Source organism: Pinus tabuliformis, chromosome 5_1, assembly GCF_031772625.1.
Source record: "Pinus tabuliformis cultivar Carrire ecotype Pingquan chromosome 5_1, CPIR1, whole genome shotgun sequence".
NCBI lineage: Eukaryota > Viridiplantae > Streptophyta > Pinopsida > Pinales > Pinaceae > Pinus > Pinus tabuliformis.
The window spans coordinates 161131625-161154051 of NC_142305.1; positions in this window are offsets into that span (position 1 = coordinate 161131625).

Below are 22427 nucleotides of genomic sequence, written 5' to 3' on the forward strand. Positions count from 1 at the left end.
GACAGAGGAATCAGAGACTTTTGTTATTGTTATGGGAGTAACAGATTTTTGTGGCCCCGTTTTCCTTATGTCCTTCTGAGAGCTCAACTGTTCTTTTTCTGCCCTTGAGATCAGTTCATGGATAAATGTTTTCCTTCCCAAATCTACATTTTTATTTTCCTTTTTACGCCCTGTTTTTCCTGTGACTAATTAGAGTGGGGGGTGTTTTTGGTATTTCTATAATTCCTACAGTTTCACACATGGAACCTATGTGTATTTATTCACACCCTAAGTGTCTCAATCTCCATAGTGGTGAGCCCGCCCAAGTATGTTAGAGCGATGTGCAAGTTCTTACCTCTCGTCTTACCGCCCAGCATGTTAGGTCCCTATACTACTAGTGTAACCCCTTATTGTTATTAGTACAACCCCCTTATTATATTGTTGTGCCCATGTAGTCCCCATATTATTATTATTGTGCCCCATAGAAGCCCACTATTGTTATTATTGTGCCCTTACATTATTATTGTTATGTTGGCTATGATTATATTATGACCCCTTAGACTCCTATATATAGAAATAAGGTCTTGTCATTTGTATCATACAAGAATTTTTCATTTGTGTAATGTAAATAAGGTTGCCCCCTCGAAGAGGCTGAATTCTAAGGCGTTGATCTATCTTTTCTATCTTTTTGTGAGTTGGTTTCATAACACAACAACTGAAGAGATGAAGACACGCTTTCAGAAAACACCAAAATGCCACACCCTAAGTGCCCTAGTGATCACAACGGTGAGTCCACCCATGTATGTTATTGCGATGCGCAGGTTCTTACCTCTCATCTTACCGCCTAGTGACTGTGGACTAGGAACACTCTATCATCAAACCAAAAACTTCGCTGATTGTATCGTCAACTGCCATCCCTGGTAACAGCGCCAAAATGTAGTGTTGTTTTAATCAATCCTAATTGACCAAGACTGCAACCATTTAATTTTCAACCCAGGGTAGGTCTTTTATTTCAATGGAGTTTTGACTATCTGTGCCGATACACTATAACCAAGAGTGAAAATAGAAAAAAGTAAAGAATGTTGTTGAATCAATTGAAGAAGCTAATCATTCATGTAGAAATTAAAACACTACAAAAATGGAATCGCACTTCACAATTACCAGAGCAAAACCGCACCACACACTGTATTGATAACTACACTAGTTGGTCAACTACCATACTGCTAGCTGAATTTATGTAACAACATAACATAAATATGTAACTGAAGCAGATATATTCTACAAATTATACAGTGATAGCAAAAAACCATACAAATAATAAAGGAAAGAAACAATAATATACAGCTACTCTATCACTGCAGTCCCTGCTAAAGAGGAAGGCCCTTCCTCCCTAGTAGGGGCGCAAGAATGAACACAAGATTAGTTAAGCAGTCAACTTGGAAACAATAGCAACATCACCACAGTGTCTTTGATATTAAGAACAATTAAAAGTTACAAGATCAAAATAACAGTACTCTCTATGTCGTCCCCCCTTTCCTGAGGGATTAAGTTTCTCTTATAAAAATTACATACCCAAAATTAGGAACAGATCAGTCATGAGAATCTCACGATTCTCATGCTGATCATAAAATAGAAATTCTTATAACCAGTTCCTAAATATGAATGATATTTAAATACATCAGTTAAAATCATAACCACTTGGATCTGTCACTTTCTAAATAGACAATTCATAACTTCCAATAGTTGTTGCGTGGAATAGTACCCACGACTTTGCCAACTACGGTGTAAAAGCACCCTGCGGTCAAGTAACGGTTTGGGATGTAACAGCAACACTGGATAACAGAAACCTTATAAAGGCACCCAGGGTGTAACAACAGTAATATGTAACAGCAACGCGGTGTAACAGAAATGTTTGTAACAGCGACGCGGTGTAACAACAATGTCTGTAACAACATCATGGCGTAATAGCAAGATCTGTAACAACACACAGAGTGTAACAAAAATCTTTTTTATCCTGCTCTTAGACTGATCAATGTGGTTGTTCATTCCACAACCTCGTTCTTGTGGGAAAAACCTGAAAAAGAGGAGAGGATCCAAAAGAATTCTCCAATTCCTAGCCCAGTTAGCCATAAAAAGGAATATTGCATCATTATATCTAGCAAAAATGGCATAATAACATGATGGCAAAATATGTTGTTCACAATAAGGAAAAAGGTGGTTAACATGTAAATTTTTGTTGGTCTGGAGGGAAAAGGGTCAAAACTAGGGAAAGAAAGTATAGGAAATAGGTACAAAAACTACACCCAACAAGGAGAAAACTTCTATCTTTCAGCAAACAACTGGCATTTTTGGCATGATCTGACTTGAGAATAAACATCTCCAAACAGTGTGGGCCAGTAAAATCCTTCCTTGAGGATTTTGTGTGTTTTTGCCTTCCAATTGTAGTGTCCTCCGCAAACTCGCCCATGGAAAACCTCAATCACTTCACGGGTTTCTCCCTCAACCACACATAGCAGCAATACCCCCAACAGGTCCTTCCAATAGAGAAATCCATTAGATATAATGTATTTCTGTGCCTGCAATCTCAGACTTTGGTATTTAGATCTATCCATTCCCAATGGGAATCTTAGGAATAAGAGGTAATAAATATTGTTCTTATACCTAGGCGATCCCTCATATTTGGAATAGATCTTCTATTCAGCCATTTTGACTCTACTATGTTCATCCTCTGGACTTCCCTCCTTTGTGATTAGGCTTATTCCTAAAGCTTGGTAGTTGGACTCGAACAAAATCTTGGCCAATCCCTAGCCTTTGATGAGCTTGGTAGGCTTGATTTCCATCTCATATTCCTATATTTTAGCTATCCAACTTCCTCTCTTCCCTTCGTTGTCTCCCTGCACCAGAATGTCTTTGACTGTAGTTGTTGGGACAAACATTGTGATTTTGGATTGCATCACATACATACGAAATGACTTTAGCACCTTAACTAGTGCATAAGCTTGTTTCTCCAATATATCATACTTCAGCTCAACGTCCCTCAGGACTTGGCTAAAAAAGGCAATAGGCTGCTCATAACCATCTTTATTTTTTTGTAACAGCACAACAACAATGGTATGTGGAGAGGCGAAAGAAAATATGTAGAAGGGCACTGAATAATCGGGGCTAACTAGCACTGGGGCCTCAGCCAAAGCTTCCTTGATCCTAGTGAAAGAATCACGGGGGACGGAGCTCCACTTAACTTCATTATCCTTCTTGAGCATATATGTGATACCTTTAACTATCTCAGCATAGTTGGGTACGAACCACCTTAAGAAATTTATCCTCCCCAAAAAGGCTTGGACTTCTTTCTTGATTTTGGGCAAGGGAATGAGGTTGATGGCTTTGACTTGTTTCGGATCAATATTCACCCCTTCATACACTACTATGTGACCAAGCATCTTCCCCTCATTCAAGGTAAACTGAGATTTCTTCGGATTTAGAGAGAGGCCATACCTTCTACACTTCTCGAAAGCGAGATTTAAATGGAGGATATGCTCTTCATCAGTCTTAGAAAAGATGGTGATGTCATCCAAGTAAACTACCATAAATTTATCTTTCTTGCCCACGAAATTTATGTCCATAGATCTCTAGAATGTGGCTCCTACATGTATCAACCTAAATGGCATGCGAGCATACATGAAGATCCCCCACGAGGTGGTGAAAGCAGTCATTTTATGGTCCTTAGGGTGGAATTCCACTTGGTTATATCATGAGAATCCATCCATCATGGACATTCTGGGTGCACCCACTACCTTCTGCAATATATTATCCATCTTGGGTAGAGGGTAGTTGTCTTTTAGGGATGCCCTGTTTAAATTTCAGAAGTCCACGCACAGCCTTATCTCTTCATTCTTCTTCCGGATAGGGACGAAATAAGCCACCCACTCAAAGTATCTTAGAGGGACTATGATTTTGGCTTGCAGCAGCTTCCTTACCTCCTTTTCAATGGAGGGGACTAAGAGTGGGTTTATTTGTCTAAGTTTCTGTTTACATGGATTTCTCCCACTCTTGAGAGGAATCTTATGTTGAATAATATTTGTGTCAAATGATTTCAAATCATCATAAGAGCAAGAAAATACATATTTGTAAGTTTTGAATAGATCTAAATACCGTTTTTTGTAATGCGGGGGGACTCGTTTGGATAGCCTAATCGTCTAGGGCTCCTCCTCTGATCTGATGTTGCAGTCTTCGAGTTTCTCATCCTTCTTTAGGGCCATTAGTTTGGACCTATGTCGTCTTTATTGAAAAGTCTTTCTAGTGGAACAAGTCCACGAGGGATGGTGTTCCCTTTTAGTTGCAAAATTGTTTTCCCACCCACTGTGTCTTTCCACAGAGTGGCTTCTTATTCTACTTCTTCTTCTTCTTGATCGATGGTGGAGTGGGAAAACTCCCTAACGACTTCTATGAATCTTTTTACTTGCTCTTCATCTTCGAATACCTACCAGTGTTTTACATTATCAGGTATCTAAGGCCTGTGTCTGACTTCTATCTCATATCTGAGGAGTTGATTCTGTGGGGGCTTGAAAGTGCTTACAGCTACCGTTGGAGAGTCATCCATCCTATTTTCTTCCCTGGGAAGAAACTGGATGTTAAATGTCAGGAAGAAATTGTTAATTAAGCCCCACACTTCATTTCGGTATGCCCTCAGCTTGGGGTGTTTGGCTTGGCATTGGTCTCCGATCTGCTTCACGGCCAACTCAGAATCTCCATAGACCAATAGGAATTCAATGTTCATATTTCTCACCGTTTGTAACCCCAAGAGTAGTGCTTCGTACTCCGCTACATTGTTGGTTTCCTCAAATTCGATCTTGCAAGAGACGAGTATCATGTTGCCTTCTGGAGATACCAACAATGTTCCAGCTCTCTTCCCATCTTTTGAGTTTTCTCCATCAAAGTATAACTTCCATACATCGTTTTCATTTAAATGTTGGTATTTCAATTTCCTTGTCAAGTGTATTGATGCTTCTTCTAAGAGGTTCTCATCTTCTTCTAAGAATAATCAGGAGATGTCACTGTCTTTCCCATGCACTAGGCCGGGGTCACATTTTTCACAAACTGGGATTCTTTGTACAGTCTTCTTTGCTCACCTCCAAAAGTGAGAATGGTGGCATAAGTAAGATCTAGCTTGATAGAGCCACCCATCTTGGAACCCCAAGATATGGATAAGAGCATTCCAAAGCGAGGAGTTATGGATGCCACCACTATATCCATGACCACACTCTTCACCGAGATTTGAGCCAAGTTTACCACCATATCCTTTATCATTCCTAAGCACTTGACTCTCTTAGAGTCAAATGAGTACAAATATTTGTATGGTCTAGTGATCTCCAAACCCAGTTGTTCCATTACTGATAATGGCATGAGGTTTTGTAAAGCTCCTGGATCCATCATCCAGTTATGCAGCAAAAGGTTATGGATCACCAAAGTCACATAAAAAGGTGCAGTAGAGGGATCCAACTCTTCCACGTGCGGCCGAAAAACAACCATTGGGCTTTCCTCCTGGAGGTTTAAACAATCACAGGATGGTGTTGAGTCAGTTGGGTGCATGAATTGGGAGACTTGAGATTTGTAATGAGGCTGCTTTAAGAGATCAGTTAGAGGAATGGGAATTTTTTATCTTTTCTAGCTCCTTTTGGAGATTAAACGTATGCTGGGCCTTTTTTGTGTCTCCATGCTCTGTTCTTTCTCCCTTCCCGCTGGCAGCTGTCATTGGAACAAGTGCCTCTTTTTTTGTGTGTCCCTTAGGACCATTGCTCTCTTTATTTGTCGAGAGTCCTGTCTTGGGTGGGTCAGGATGTAACTTACCCTTCCCTTTGTCTAAGGCTAGAGGAACCACTTGGGGAGCAATTTCCCCTTGTTTTTTTGGTTCTCTCGTCCTCTTCTTCGAAGATCTTAGATTATACTTACATTGTGGTTGTGTTTGCATGAAATCTGCAAACCGTCTACAATAATAATCCATATATTCTTCCTCTATTGTTCCTTCTCTATGATGACTGATCTCCTAGTGAGCCATATTTTCATGTTCCTCTTCAGCAAAACGGGCATATATATTTCCCTGCATCTCCTGCGTATCTGACGATTGTTCGTCAAGACTATCTTCCAAGTATAAGGGGTGAGGAATCTGATCCAACTTCTCCTTTCTTTCCCTTGGAAGTAGTTGTAGTGGAGGCCTTCTATATTTCTCGTTATAGCCCCAGTTGTTTACTTGATCATTCTGCCTTGAGAGGTTCTTGTTCTCGATTTCGAGCTTCCCAACCTTTTGTGATAAACTCTTGATGAGTTTATCTAGATAATCCCACTTTGGGTCTAATGATTCCCCAACTCGACCAGAGGAGGATGCCTCTTCTTTTCCTCTTTTGGGTTTAGCAAGTTCTTGCTTTGCCCTCGACTTCCCTACCGAGGCCAGCTTTGCTTCCACTTCGAGAGCATCGATCTGAAGTTGGTCCAAAGTGGTAGATTTCCTTCTTCTCAGGGTAAAACCAACAACATAGTCAAAGGCTCCCAAGAAAACCACACGATCTGTAGCTGGGGGAGGCTTAATGTCAGCTGGAAGGTTATTGAACGACTTGTTGAATCTTTTGATAAATTATATAGCATCCTCCTTAGGTTTTTTCCTTATTGCATTGAACTCAGTAAGGAGGTACTCATGGTTCCACTTTTCTTCCCATTTTTGGGTGAAATAGTTTTCAAGTTGCTCCCATGTAGTGATGGACGCATTAGGTAGGGATTTGAACCATTTTCTAGCCTCTCCATTGAGGGATTGTACAAATAGTCTCATAACCACATCCAATTGTTCCACATTTATGTTCTCGGCAAAAGCATTGAAGATTTCAATGTGACTTTGTGTCGTGTTATCATATTCCCCTTTAAAACTAGGTAGATGCTTTAGGTAGTCTTAGGGAATTGCACTCAGAGGCTTGGATAGATCAAGAGGTGCATACTTATTAAGAAAAAATCCTGGGAGAGCCATCTGGACTAGTGGGGGAAGATTTAAATTTGCTTGAGGGACTAGGGTGAAGACCACAGGGGTTGTGGGGGAAGGAGGGTATGTCAGGGACTTAGGATTAAGTCCTAAATACTGAGCAGCAACAAGCTGAGAACTGGAAGAAGGAACTTCGAAGGCTGATGAGATGGTAGCACAGTCTAGGGGAGTTTTCTCTTTCCATACTTTCTTAAAATTCAATTTTTCAGGGTCAACTACAAATGGAAATTTCTGCTGGGATGTATTTGAGCGAGTATGAGGCCTTTTAAAAGCCATGGTTATGAATGATAATGAGAGAGGTGTGGATTCTCCAAGGTGATAGGAATGCAATCATAATAGACTTTGATCACCTATTCAAAGAGTGTTTCAGCTTGTCATATCCCAGGGGAAAGAATCCTTAAATAAGCTCCCCAGCAACGACGCCAAAAGATGTTGTATCTCCTAGAGATAACCTTGGATTTCTTCAATAAAAGTGCCAGGGCACATCTAAAATGGTGTGTCTCAAATGATTTACAAGATATTGGAGACAACACTTATGATAGATAGATGCATATGTACATAGGAAATAGATTGGTTCATTAATCCAAAGAAATAAAACATGGATTTCTGGTACTTCTTCACACGTTCAGATCTCATAAATAAGCATAAAAATAGCAGAGGCTGAGAGCTTCAAGGTCTTACAGCTAATAATATTTTGCAGAGTGTGTGAGAGAGGAAAAGAGAGAAGAGTAACTCATCACATAGAGCATAAGGCTTCAAGACTTCTATATTTAACACACGGAGCTTGAGACATTAAGGATTTCTATGCTTATTTGGGCTACAAGAAGAAATAATGAATGAAAGGGGAGATGAGAGCTATGATTCATGTGCTATGGATTTAAAGATCTAATCTCAATATTCCTCACAGGCATATACATAAACAATGTTCAGACAAATGAATCTGTGAAACAGTTACAGGCATTTGCATTAACATATAGATACTAATGAATCTGTGAAGGAGCTTGAAACACTTCTAGTAGCAATAATTACATGAATTCGGGGAAGAAGCATGGACATAACAATGATTTAAACAAAGGGAAAAGCATATTGTAATCCTTTGAAGAGGGAATCACCATTGTTTCCCTGATATTATGAAAAGACTTGTATTCCAAAGGAGATACAGTCTGAAAATATAACATGTAGCGTTTTCTCTAGAATTTCTTAACCCCAATTAAGTCTTGATTTCCCCTATTTATTAGAGGGGAGCAAGGAGATTCATTACAACAAAAATATCTATCTCTAGACTCAGTTGTCAAGTTGACTAGCTTTATCAGTCTTGAACGACTCTATGGCCCCAAGAAGATATTACAGAAAAATAAATGCCTCCTTGAAGGGAAGGCATGTTATAATAACACAACTCAGTCAATTACCTGACAAACAAGTAAATGTAAGTCTCTATGCCCCATCCTAGGATTGAATCGGCCTCGGGTTGTATTTTGTTCACAGTATGGCCCTTTTTGCTTCTCGACTGATCCCGTTGCTTCTGCCTTTACTAATGAGGTGCCTTGATCATTGAAATGGGGGTTGGGTCATCTGTGGGTGCTTGTTGTTGCAGTCCCGTGCTATGTAGAGGTACGAGACTCCATACTAAGCCTTTAACCTTTCTAAGTTCCTGGTACCTCGCCCTTGTTTTGCCATGATCCATTAAGGTCCCTAGCTATTGACTCATCTGCCCATTAAAACTCTGTACTATGCTTATCAGTGCATTGATATGGTAGGCGAGAAACATTCCATGAAATGGAATAGGCGCAGAATTTTTCTCTAAAAGAGGTGAAAGCAAGCATTTTTTATTCCCCCTTAGCCCCCTTCATCGTAGTCCCTTTTATATGGCTTTCTTTATGTAACTGAGGACCTGGACCAAGCGCTTAGCCCTATGGGCACTAAGCCTCTCAACTGTCGCACGGGGGAGCCTTTTCCTTTATAACCTGAAATGCCATTGTTTTCCCTTTGCACCACACTGGCTGATATCCCGAACGCGAAATCCCTATACAATAAAACACATAACCTATCGCATCTGGGGGGTCCCTTTCCTTATCGCAATCACAACCGGGGAGGAAACACAATGGAAGAGAAGCTTTACATTGTGTGATAGTTGATCACCGATTGCGATGAACCTGCTGATGTCGTCACTGCCACGTGTCTCCCTGTGAGTGGTGACATGTGGCATCTGGAAATAGCCCCATAGGACCCCTAAAAATGCCAAAAATGAGTGACATGTGTCCACCTGCCACGTCATTCTCATATGCACCACGTCATTGGTGACATCAGTTTCCATGTCAGCTCGGTGACCAATCAAAGGCCTCCAAGTGGCCCCTTGGAGGAGAGAGAAAGTGGCCTGCCTTACCCTATTTTTGCAGGCATTTCCTTTGTATTTGAAATTCGGCCCTCCCCGGTGATTTTGTTCTATATCGCAATATTGGCTATTTTCAACAATTTGTGACTACAACCTCCGTTGATCGCCGATGCCATGTGGAAGAGAGAGAAAGCGGAGGCTCGACCCTCATTTTTTTGGCCTTTTCCTTGGTAAACTATTTTCTCGCCCCCTCGGCAATGTTAGAAAAAAATTGCAAATCGGTAGTTTGCAGGTCTTTATAGTTTTTAGAACCCATTGATATGCCGAACTACAGGACTGTCGTGATGCGGGATCGTCGGGATGTGGGATTGCGCCACATGTAGGAGAGAGAAAAGGGGAGGCTCGGCCCCTATTTTCCCATGATTTTCTTTGTTAACACTTTCTGGCCCGTCCTCGGTGGTGCAACATAATATCACAGTATCGGCCCCCCACATGTTTTGAGATATGTTGTAACTGATGGACTATTGGGACTATGATACATCGATTATGCGATAAAAGTTGTGCCCATACCCATTGATATGTGATATCGGTGATTGGCGGATTGATGTTCTTTCCAGCATCAGTGCTCCTAACCCGCCTCGACCCACTAACGTTGATATGTGATTACGATCAGTCCTCCAACTACGATTTGTCTACAAACTTAGTCATTTTCTGGGTTTCCTTGGCTTTTCCAAGGTAGACTTTAGAATGCCTTAACTTCTGCTCTAGGAGTCCATTTTCATACTTTCATATACCGTTGGAAAGCTCTTTCCAAGCATTACACAATGGAGAGGGTTTGATTTGTCTCTAATAGCTTCTATGGCCTGGGACAAAAGCTCCAAACCTCATTGCTCTTGGGCAACCTTGGCCAATTGAAACCCACATTGCAGTGAGTAACAACATGACTAATACCTACCTCTGCATTTATGGACTAAGGAATGCAACATAGCATTCTACTTACACAACCAGAGTCCTCATCATATTTTTAGTATTACACTAGAGGAGGATTTCTTGGGGAGGAAAATGGATGTGTTGCACTTCAAGATTTTTGAAACCTCATTTTACTTCCATGTCTCTAAAGAATCAAGAAGAAGCTTGAACCAACAATAGATTTGGGGGTATTTTTTGCATTACACAGAAACTCCTCACAACTATCGTGTCTACTTGACATCCCTCATAATGAAAGTTGTGTGAAGGGATGTAAAGTTTGATGAGGATAAAGTGATGTGGTGCTCTCTTGAGAGGGAGATTCATATACCACCATAAGATGAGATTTTATCTCCAAAGGAGGAGCCTCAAGAAGTTTTGGAGCAGCCACAAATTGAGGAGCAGATAATGGATACATCCACTCTAGAATATCCATCCATAGAAGGCAGAAAAAGAACCAGGGAAGCTGATAGACTTGTGCAGGATGCAAGGGAGAATGTGGGAGCTTCTTCAAATTTGTGTAGGCATAGAAGGTCACCTAATAGGTACACTAGCTACATGGCTCTAATGACTGAGCTTGTAGAGACTAAACCATCCTCTTTTGAGGAAGCAGTAGAGCAACATGTATGGGTTGATCAAATAGTGGGGTAATATGAATCCATTGTAAAGAACAATGTTTGGGAAGTAGTCCCAAGACCAGCAGATAAATCAGTTGTGGGTTCGAGATGGATATTCAAGGTTAAGCATGCAGTAGACGGAAGCATAGAGAAGTATAAGGCCATATTTGTGGCCAAAGGATTCTCTCAAGTTGAGGTAATTGACTATGAGGAGACCTTTTCTTGTATAGCAAGGTATTCATCCATTAGAGAAATTTTTTCTCCGGCTGCGCAGATTGGGTGGAAGATCCACCATATGGATGAAAAAATAGCATTTATCAATGAGGTTATTGAGGAGGATGTGTACATCGAGAAAACAGAAGGTTTTGAGACATTTGATCGAGAGTCTCATGTGTGCATACTCAAGAGAGCGTTGTACAATCTCAAACAAGCACCTTGTGCTTGGTACACTAGGATCGACAGTTATCTCACCGGTTTGGACTTCACCAAAAGTGAAGCGAATACAAACCTCTATCACATCTTGGTAGAAGTTAAATTTCTTATTATTGTCTTATATGTTGATGATTTTATTTTGAATGGTGATGAGCATCTGATCAAATCTTGCAAGGAGTACCTTGCAAGCGAATTTGAAATGAAGGACATGGGTTTCATGCACTACTTCCTCGACTTGGAAGTATGGAAAGACGATGTGGAACTATTTGTTTCTCAAGGCAAGTATGCAAATGATATAATAGAGAGATTCTACATGGAGAGTTGTAAACCCATGGAGACACCTCTAGCGACAAATTGGGGGAAGGAGGATGTTACTTTAGGTCAGGAAGTGGATGCTACCATTTATTGGTAGTTAGTGGGTTCACTAATGTATCTTGTGAACACACGACCATATATGTGCTATGCAGTCAAAGAGCTAAGCCAAGTTATGGTTAAGCCAACCAAATTATTTTGGAAGGCAGCTAAGCATGTTTTATGGTACCTCAGGGCACTACCCAGTTTGGACTATGGTACATACAGACAAAGGGAGTGAATTGTGTGGATTCACAAATGCAAATTGGGTGGACATTCCATCAGACTGAAAGAGTACATCAATTAGAATTTTCAGTGTTGGGTTTGCAGCGGTTTCTTAGTACATCAGGAAGCAAAGATCTATGGTGCTCATCTTGGTAGAAGTAGAATACATGGTTGCAAGTCAAGCATCATGTGAGATGATCTAGATGAGAAAGATACGTGTAAGACGTTTTCTTCAGATGATGGATCCAACTATAATCTACTGTGATAATCATAGTTGCATAAATCTCTCTGAGAATCATGTATTTCATGATTGATCCAAGAATATAGATATTTGTTATCACCATTTGCGAGATGGTGTGTAGAGTTGTTACAATACATTCTAACAGAGGAACAAGACACTGACATTTTGAAAAAGGCCTTGTCAAGAGGGATGTTAGAGTTCCATAGTGCAGGATAGGGATGGTTGATAATCCCTTTCTTGCTGAGAGGGAGTGTTGAAAAATGCAGCAAGAAAAAATTTATTTTGCCTTGATTAAATTGAGAAAATTCTAATTTCCACATCAGCAGACAACTTGGATGCAGTTAACTTGTGTAACATGGCTTGTATCACCCAGTTTACTCAATAAATTTGAGTTGGAGTATTTATATTTTAGTTAAGAATGTGTTATTTCTAATTTGTAGCAATCAAGGTCAGTTATTTCAAGTTGTTTTCAATTAAACTAGTTCCAGCTGTTGGAGGAACTAGTGGAAGTTCAGTTGTGCAGTGAGACTTTAGTCTAACTTGGTGATCATCTAGTTAATTGATCAATCAGCCCAAAATAGCAAGCGCATGCAGAGAATTCGAGTTCCCCAGCTGTGGTGGAGATTCCAAGGTAGTGTAACATCAGTTGTAGACTAGTCTTGAGTGTATACGTGTTGCATGCAATCAGATGATCAACCTTGGGGATTGTGCAATCCATTTTGGAGAAATTCCTAAATAATATTGGCCTAATTTCTCAAGGAAATAGGGGCTCAAGCAAAGGAAAAAATTTACTAAGTTTGGGTCAAATATTATCAGTGAGTAGAGAGATAGGTTATTCACTTGTAGGTTGTGCTCAATTGAGAAAAGAAATTGTAATACATCCCTATTCATTAGATTAATGCAAGAAAGCATAGGGGTTTTTAGCAGATTGTTTTCCCCTAGAAAAATATTATGTGCATGTGTGTTATTTCTCATTGCATGTTTATGATTGATGTTCTAAATTGAATTGAATTCCACAGAGCAATGGAGTAGGTTTGTGTCTTGTGATTTTGAATAAAATTTCATGAGAAGTTGCAAATCTACACCATAATTTCTGCAGGAAGTTGGTTGTGCATACTTCTCTATTCTCCTCCACCTCTACATAGGAATGGATTTTAGATTCTAGGGCTACTAAACACATGACTATGCACTAACACCTCCTCTTTGATTACAATGATCTTCATAAATGTGAACAAGTAAATATTGGTGATGACCCAACTCTCCTTGTCTCTAGTTGTGGTATTATTCAAATTAATGATACTCAATAAAAAGAAATTTTCCATGTCATTATAGTGGTATTAAATATTTTCTCTATTTAATGCATTGTAAAACCCTATAAAAAAGTGGAATTTGGAGAAATAGATGGGTTGTAAAGACATCAATGGAAACTTCAAATTTGTTGCCTCTAAATACTGTGATGAATCTAAATGTATATACAAGTTTTGGAATCCTTCCCCGGCTCCATATTCAAAGAAATTCATTACAATATTGGAGCTTATGTAGATGATGAGAGTAAGCTATGGGAATTTCATTTTATTCATGTTAACTATGCATCCTTGAGGCACATGATTCATATTCATCTTGCTAAAGGACCTCTATAGTTCAACTTTCCAAGTGTTTATTATGAGGGATGTGTGATGGGTAAGCATCATTAAGAGTCCTTTCCAAAGGAAAAATTAGTAAGGGCCTATAAACCCCATATTTGTGGTCCCATGATTGTTTCTTCTCTTGGGTGAGGCAAGTAGATCATCACTTTTATTTATAATTGTTTTCAACTTCTATGAGAACAAATCATTAAATCTAAGGATGAGGTGTTTTCCAAATTCTAGGAGTTCAAAAACATTATTGAAGCTCAATGCAAATAGAGATTAAGTGTCATCAATCTGAGGGTAGGGGGGGACTACATCAATAATTCCTTCTATTAGTTTCTTCATTCACATGGCATCTTTGAGTAGTAAATTTTCCTTATTTCCTTTAATATAATGGTGTTTCTAAGGAGAAGAATATGGCTATTATGGAAATGGAATGTTACCTTCTTCACTATCAAAACATGAAAATTTACTTTAGAAACTTTACTTTAGGGTACAAGTGGTTTACCATATAGAATTTATCATCAACAACACACCTAATTTTGTTGTCTTTAGTATGAATCCTTGTGGGTTCTTACATGGGTAGAAGCCCTCTCTTTCACATTTTTGGATTTTTTTATTGGGATCATGGGTTCACACCCTTCCTGGAATGCATGTTATGACCTATCCAATACACTCCTCAATATACACCTCATTAGATTGTGGTTGAATGTAGTAGTATTTTCAAGGGTAACATCTTTATGACCCTATCACTCATCATGTGTTTAAACATCATGAAGATATATTCGATGACCCTACTCTTCATGGTTCACCAGGACCTCATCCATCACTTCATTTGAATGATAGTTTTGATTATGATTAGTTTCATACTTCCAGGAAACATGCCTCTTCTTCTTCAATACAGTTACCAATTCATGACTCTCAACTTGTTGTAGTGGATCTTACCATGTCTTTATTGGGTCTTGGTGCACACATGGGCCCTTTAGAGCTCTTCTTTGGCCAATATCTATGGACTTATGGGCATAATTATTCAATTCGCTCCTCTCATATTATAGATTTATCTTCCAAAATTTATTCTTTGAATGAGTATAGGTGACCTAGTGATGAGCCTTCTTCAGATGAGCAGTCTTGTGCGATCCTTCTTCAAATGAGCAATCTAATGATAAGCTCTCTCCAAATGTGAAATATAGTGATGGTCCCTCTCCAAATGTGAAACATAGTGATGGGCCCTCAATTTATGGTGATCCCTCTCATTTTTGTGATATCAAGCTTAAATGATGATATATTCTACTCAAAGATGTTAATGTTGGATGATGATGATGATGATCCTACTATTTTAGTATTTCCACATTTTACTAAGTGGCCATTTCCACTCTTATCAACCCTATTAATTTTATTTCTTAGCCTTCTTGGTAATTAGAGTCACCCACATCATGGACCTTTATCTCAATTGGCCCTCCTTTACCTAACAAATATGATGTTGCAATGCTAGTGTTGGCCATCAATTTTGGTCATTTTTTCCCATCCTAAATCCATTCATTTACCACCATATTCCATACTATTTCACTTACATATGCTTCATTTTAGTGCTATCTTTCATATTCAGGTAACTAAATTAAGTTTTTCAATTTTTAGATTTTTTTGTAAAAATTGGGTTTTAAGAGTAAATTTGGACTACATTAAAAATTCCTGTAATAGCTCCATTAAAGTCATATGTGTAGGACACCTGGATGAGATCTGAGCATATATTTGGAAATATCGAGAACCACAGATGAAGGAACACCTATTGGTTTCATTCAAACTAAGCAAACACAGGTCCGGTCAATGCTGGTCAAACTTGACCTATCATTCAGGAATCCCTAGTAAAAAGGGGCAGATTTCTTATTTTGTGGGATTTTCCTAATTTTTTGAACCAGACTTGATGAGTTTGACCTATATGGATGGATTAGGATGGATAAGGCTATTAGAGACATTCTAGAAAATTTTGTTTATGGTTTTCCTATTTAAACACAGTTCATGAACCATTCAAAGTGTGTGTAATTTTGTATTGAGACTATTGGGGACTTTTGGGATAATTTAAAGAATTGATTCTATTGTTATATTGTTGTTCATGCTGTGAGTGTTTTTATCAAGTTAGTTGTAACTAAAGAGTTTTTCAGGTGTACAAGGTAAGGTTGGAGGGCCCCCATACCAAGCTAAGTACACTTTGGTTAAATTTTGTATAAATTAGCATAGTTTTGATTCAATATTTCTTGTTTCAGTTTTATGATTCAGTTACTTAGAAGTGTTATGATTTTTGTATGGTTTTTTGGATGGTTTTGGTTTAAAATCTAATTTTCATACGAAAGGAAAACCAAGGATTTAAGTTAAATTCTCTTTCTATCAAACTATGAAACATAACTAAAAATCATCCTTTTTTTATTTCTTGAATTCGAGTTTATGATTTGATGCAATGGTAATGTTGTTGGATTACAAATGTGAGGAAGGAAAACTAGGACCTACTAAGTTAGGAGCCTTTTCTCTTGCTTTCTACACATCACAAATTGCTGCTCTTTAGTTTCTCTTCTTGGGGACAATACTGTGAGGAAGGACAACCAGGACCTCCTAAGTGAGGACCCTCTTACTTTGCTTACTACATCTTGAATCAGAAACTTTTTAGTTTCTTTAAACTTAGAACTTATTTGTAATATGCATTTCCTTTGACCTTTGAGCATTGCCTTCCTAATTTGACTTTACCTAAAATCCATATACTTTGGACATGCTTCCAAGTCTACAAACCTGGGTTGACAAGTAAAACACATGTGTTAGTTTACTTAGTAAATTGACCCAACATTTTTGGCACTGTTGTCTAGGAAGCATATTCAGATTTAATAAAAATTGGAATATCATTTAGAAAACTATTGTAGCGGCTACAACCACCCTCCAAATGTTTTCCTTAGCTTCGTTTTGGAGCCTCCCTACCAACCATCCTTAGCAGCATGTATTTCACTGTCAAGTACATAAGCTTCATTGGTTTTTCAGCAGCTTTCCAGCTTGTGCATGATAATTTGTTTCACTCCCCTCATAGGCTACCTTTCCGGACTTGGACCAGTTGCTGGATGAGTAGCTCTCTCAGAAAATTTCGCAATTCTAGAGGGGAACCAGCATTCCCTCCAGAAATTGCACAATTCTGCTATGCAGCCTACTGGGCCCAGAAATTACACAATCTAGTCAAATAACCTTCCTCAAGAAAATTGCGTACTGGCCCAAAAATGCAGCTCAGTGCATGAATTGCGCGTTTCTGGGCAGCAGTCAACTGCCTCTCCCAAAAATTGTGCAATCCCTTTGGACAGCCAACCCAGATCCTCCCAAAAATTGCGCAAAAATCCCTCTCAGTCAACCAGGTTGTTGCATGTGCCTTCAGGTTTACCAGTTCCCTCTGGGACTGAGAAAACTTGACTTGCATGCATGAGCTGCTTTTTCCCAAAATAGAAAAAAGATACATGCAAAAAGCATCCCTAGATTTTAGGGATCTATTTTTAGCAGCTGGAGGCTACATGAAAATGTCGTTTTAGAAACGTTCCTCCAAGTGTAGTTTTTTCCTAGATTTGTGGCATGCGCGTCATGAGCCTCAAACTTATTTATTCAATGCTTCAGAGCTCATTATTCACATCAATCTTGGAGATCTGAAATCCCACAGCACATCCAATATTCTTCAACTTATCCAGCTCAATTATTTCTGGGTAAGTCTGCATTACTTGTCTTTTGCAACATTTTTATCGCTTTTTGTGTTTTGGTTTGTGTGAGTGTTGTATGCTTGATTTCTATGAATGCTTTTTATTGTTTGCATGCATGTTAGCTTGTACAAGCATTGTTTCATTTTTCGTTTACATCTCATTGTTTTCACATGCATTACATTGTTTTGAACGAACGTTCACTAATTCGGTGACTCGTTTCACACACATGTGTGTTGTTCCATTTCCTAAATCTTGCATTCATTGTTTGCATGCATGATCATTCACTCCCACTTACACTCAGTATCGCCATGCATTCACATCTTCATATGCTTTCAGTTTCCCGTCGGCGGGTCTGAGCAACCTTGGTCTGGACTCTGCCTTACCTGAATAACATTGTGCAATTCTGAGAGGGAAGGCTCTACCTTCCTCCCAGAAAATGTGCAAATCTAGCCAGTTAGTTCCTTCCAGTCTTGCTTTGGGTAATTTTTAGAGGTAGCGACTGTTGGCCCAGAAAATTGCGCAATGCAATCCTTGGGCCTGTATCACTTGCCAGCTCTAATTGCGCATTGCGCAATCTTTGCACCCAGTAGGAAAGTCTAGATTGTGCATTTAGCAATTCCAGTAGTCAACTAGCCTCCCAACAGTTGAGACTACCTTTTGCGCAGTTCTGGCAGTCAGTCTCTAAGCCTCCCAGTGAAAATTGTGCAATCCTTGCCAGCAGTTCCCTGGGTATGTTGCATGTCAGTCCTCAAGTTTTCTTTGGTTTTAATACACAAATTTCTTGCCATGCATGTCGTCATGTCTCCAAATATAGCAGGTGTTCATCCATCTCTAAGCAGTTCAAGATCAATGGCCTCTAAGAGAGCAGATTAGAGGACACCGATGGAAGTGCAACTGGAGCAGCAATTGAGCGAGTGTCTATGAGTTTGTCGATTTATGAAGACACCAAGTTGATCATAGACAAAGACATCAAGATGAAATGGAAAGAAGTCAATGATAGATTCTCAGGCACATTTGGGGAAGATCTTGAAGACCGTCAAGTCTATGTGAACATTCACAAGTCTGGCTTGTACCTGATTGCATGTAGGCGTCTCGTGTTCACATGCGCGGACATGATACATTGGATCATCTCGCACACTGACCCTGAGATGATGACATTGAGCAGTGTCAGTGGGACAGATATTGATACCTTGAGGGCATAGGATTATCAATAGATGTACCACTTTCCGAAGCCATTGATCACCATGGAGACACCCTTCAGCATACCCAGCAACAATGCCAACTCCATGGATACCTTGAAGAACTGGGTGAAGGAGACAGCCAAATTTAGGATGACACCCAACTAGATTTACAAGACGAAGATACTGTGGAAATCGTATTAGTACTTGGTCATCTTTACATGTTTCTTGTATGGCCAAGAGAGAATGGAGACCTTCCCACAGAGTTGGGTGATCGCATTGGACCAACTGGCCAGTGAAGGCAAAGCATGCAACTGGTCTGACATGTTGGATCATAGGCCAAAGGAATAGGTAACAAGAGCTCGGTAGCCGCCCAAAGGTCAGAAAGCATAAATATACATGTTTGCTTATGTCTTGGATGCAATCTATGCCCGTTAGGAGTTCCCGGGCTTGAAGTGGGCATGGAAATCAGTGGAAACCTCTATGAACACTTATTATAAATTGTTTTCCGAATGTAGCTTCTACGGAGTCATCACATAGCTGTTAGATCACTTTGTCACCTCGGTGTACAAGATGATATTTGAGTAGGATCCACCTTACATGTCGAAGGTAGCAATGGAGGCATTGATCAACATAGAGGATTGGTATGCCTCACCTCTTGGCACCTTCATACGGATGTACAACCGGAGAAACCTCCGCATGTTTTACGAAGTTTTTCATGGATAAGCTCATCATGCAAGAAGTGTCATACCAAATCTCGGCAGGACTGTCAGTTAGGCTGCACCGGAAGAAGAGGGTAGCTTGTCCCACTCTTCTGTTATGGATCGGGTTTTACGAGATACAGAAACTCAAGCATGTAGATGTCGAGATAGAAGAGTTCAAGAAATTTACTTTCGGCACCCGAAGCTTCAATCCATATGACCCACCCTATTTTGTGAAGGATCATTGTGTGAGAGTACAGTTTCCGTGGATCCACAGGGCGTGTCATTGGGTTGAGGAAGACCCATGGAGATATTTTCACAACTTCTCCAGGCACAATGAACCGGTCGGCATCGTTGTGGAATGGTTAGCGAAGCGGCACCCAGGAGAGCAACAGTAGTAGCAGCAACAAAGGTAAACATATAGGCGTGTGACAAAGCCAAGAGAAATATTGTCGACAGCGCGGAGGCAGAACAAAGTTTCAAGTTCAGAGCAGACCCACTTGTGCAGAAAGCAGCTTTGGCAATAGAGGTGAAGAGGCAACAACGTGACAAGAGGACCACGCAAAGGCAGAGAGAAAAACAGAGGATGGAGGAAACAGTGAAGGAGTTGCATGAGTTGAAGGAGCAACTCCGGAAGGAACAGGAGCTGCGCAGACAGGAGAAGGAAGCGTAGCAAGGACAGATACAGTAGGGGGCACAACATGAACATACAAATGAAACTGTACCCATACAGGTAATAGACTCATCCGAGTAGCTGGCACAAAGTAGACAAGGTGAGAAATCGCAAGAGTAGGACTTTACTCAAGAAATTAAACGAGTACTTGAGCAGATGGATATAAAGATGGAGTAACCAGAGTTAGAGAAAGACATCGACCTCATACCTTACCACTAAGAGTTCGACCCACCAGCTTCACCAAAGTCGGAAGCAGAGCAAGTCCCAAGTGACCAATGAGACACTGAGATCCTTGGAGACAATCCAAAAGAATAAATGCACAACATATCATTCGATGAGTCGCAGCATAGAGTTGTGAAATTGCGCAGAGTTTCTACTCCGAATGACCACATATCTCCTGCGCAGATTGAGGAACGAGTGATCATATCTGATGTGCACAAGCATCCAACAGCATTGATCGATGCTATCAAAGCATATGCCGAAGCCACTAGCTCAAGTGTTCGCTTCTTCATAGTAGAGAACGAGCGAATGGCTAAGGAGTTACAGAAAGCCATGAAAGGAGGATAACTAGTTACAATATTTGCTCAAGCAGAGTTGAATAAGGCGATACTAGATGAAGTATCGTCCCTTGAGACAATCATGCGGGTGTTGTATTCCAGATTTGGTACCGTGCATAAGGTAGTTGTCCATCTCGATGGTTTGCAGCAGCAATGTGCTAGGAGAGCACGTATCTTGTCAAACTTGCATGTTGTTGTTCATCACATGCAAACATGGACAATCAGATACAAGGGAACCTCGTTGCACTTTCCCAAGATGATGAAGCCTAGAGCGGTTGAGTTGAAGGCACACATCCGGAGTAAGATCTGGAACTATGAAGAACTCCCGCAGCTCATCACTAGTTTGCAGGCTTCCCATGCATGGGTATTCAAAGGCATGGATGTTGTTGTGCGCTCACATGTGATCCTATCTATTGGTACACTCACCGAGGCAAAGACAAAGGCACAATTCTGACTGGAGCTTGACTCGTACTTTGATGAGTTGATGCGCATAGCCACCAGAACAAACTTGGCGATCAGTGCAGACACCATGCATCAGTAAGTCACTAGTCTGGCCGCACTCAAGACAATGATGCGCCTGTTATTAGATGAGTTGGACAGAGGAGCCAGATTAGTGTACCTGGAGGTAACAGAGGCAAGAGTTCATTTCCAGAAAGATGTCACCACCGAGTACACCAACACCATCGTGGACTATGGAGCTTGGCATCAGTTTGCCACCATCGACCATCAGTTGTCTGAGTCATAGTGATGTCTTGCATGGATTTCTCAACCCTATTTTGTCTCACATGGGTACATGTGCATATTGTATGTAACGTCTTGTCAAGTGGAAGTTCAAGTGTCAATAGCTGAATGTAACAGTCATAGAGTAGTTGAAGAGTCATGAGGGTAGATGAACAGTCACAAAGGGGAATGTCAAGGGTCACCCCACCCTTTTCTATATATAGTCCCTCATAACTCATTATAGAGGCTTTTGGTTAGCCAAGCTTTTGATAGGAGTATCTTAGAGAAAGCTTGGAGAGTATTGTAACGAGCCTTGGCTTCTTCATAGTGCAGAGCTAGTACATCTCTTTGGAGGAGCAGGCGACAATGACTGTAACGTTCTACTATCGGGACTAGTGGTCAGTCATGGTTGTATTGTATGATTGGAACTTTCACTTCTTAATATAATAGAGCCAACACGTTTCATGCATATGTTGTTATTATATTTCAGCTAACTTGTTTACTCTAATGATATATGTATCTGTTTACTTATGCATGTGTGTATAGATTCTTTCTCTATATGTATTTATGAATCTTACCGAAATGTGTTGTTGGTTTAACCATCACTTTGGATTGATAACATACTTTCTTTCCAATGTTTGATACATCTTTGCTTATGTGTTCCCTTCTTAGCTGCGTGCTTTCACAGGTTTCCAAGGGGTGCACTCACCTCACTTTCCATGTGTTAGAACCATTCATGCACCTTCCTTGGCTTGCTACACATGTCACGCCCTTGCTACCAATAGGGACATCTTACTTGCCTCTACGTGCAACGCGGTCAAGGCAATACCATACGACCCACTGTTGGGACTCCTACACCAAACAGTCTGAGGTCTAGTTGGGAATTCTTACCAGGGAGATCCCTTGACATGTTGGCAGGTTTAGCACCGTCAACATTTCTAGCGCAAGAAGGAGGGCCAGATGACAAGTTGTGTCCTCTCATCCTATTTTGAACCTTTTCACTTCTATCATGGACTCTATCACACTCATCCCTCCGCGATGTCTTTCGCATGCGAAACCTGTCAACATCACGAGGGATTTTTTCGATCTC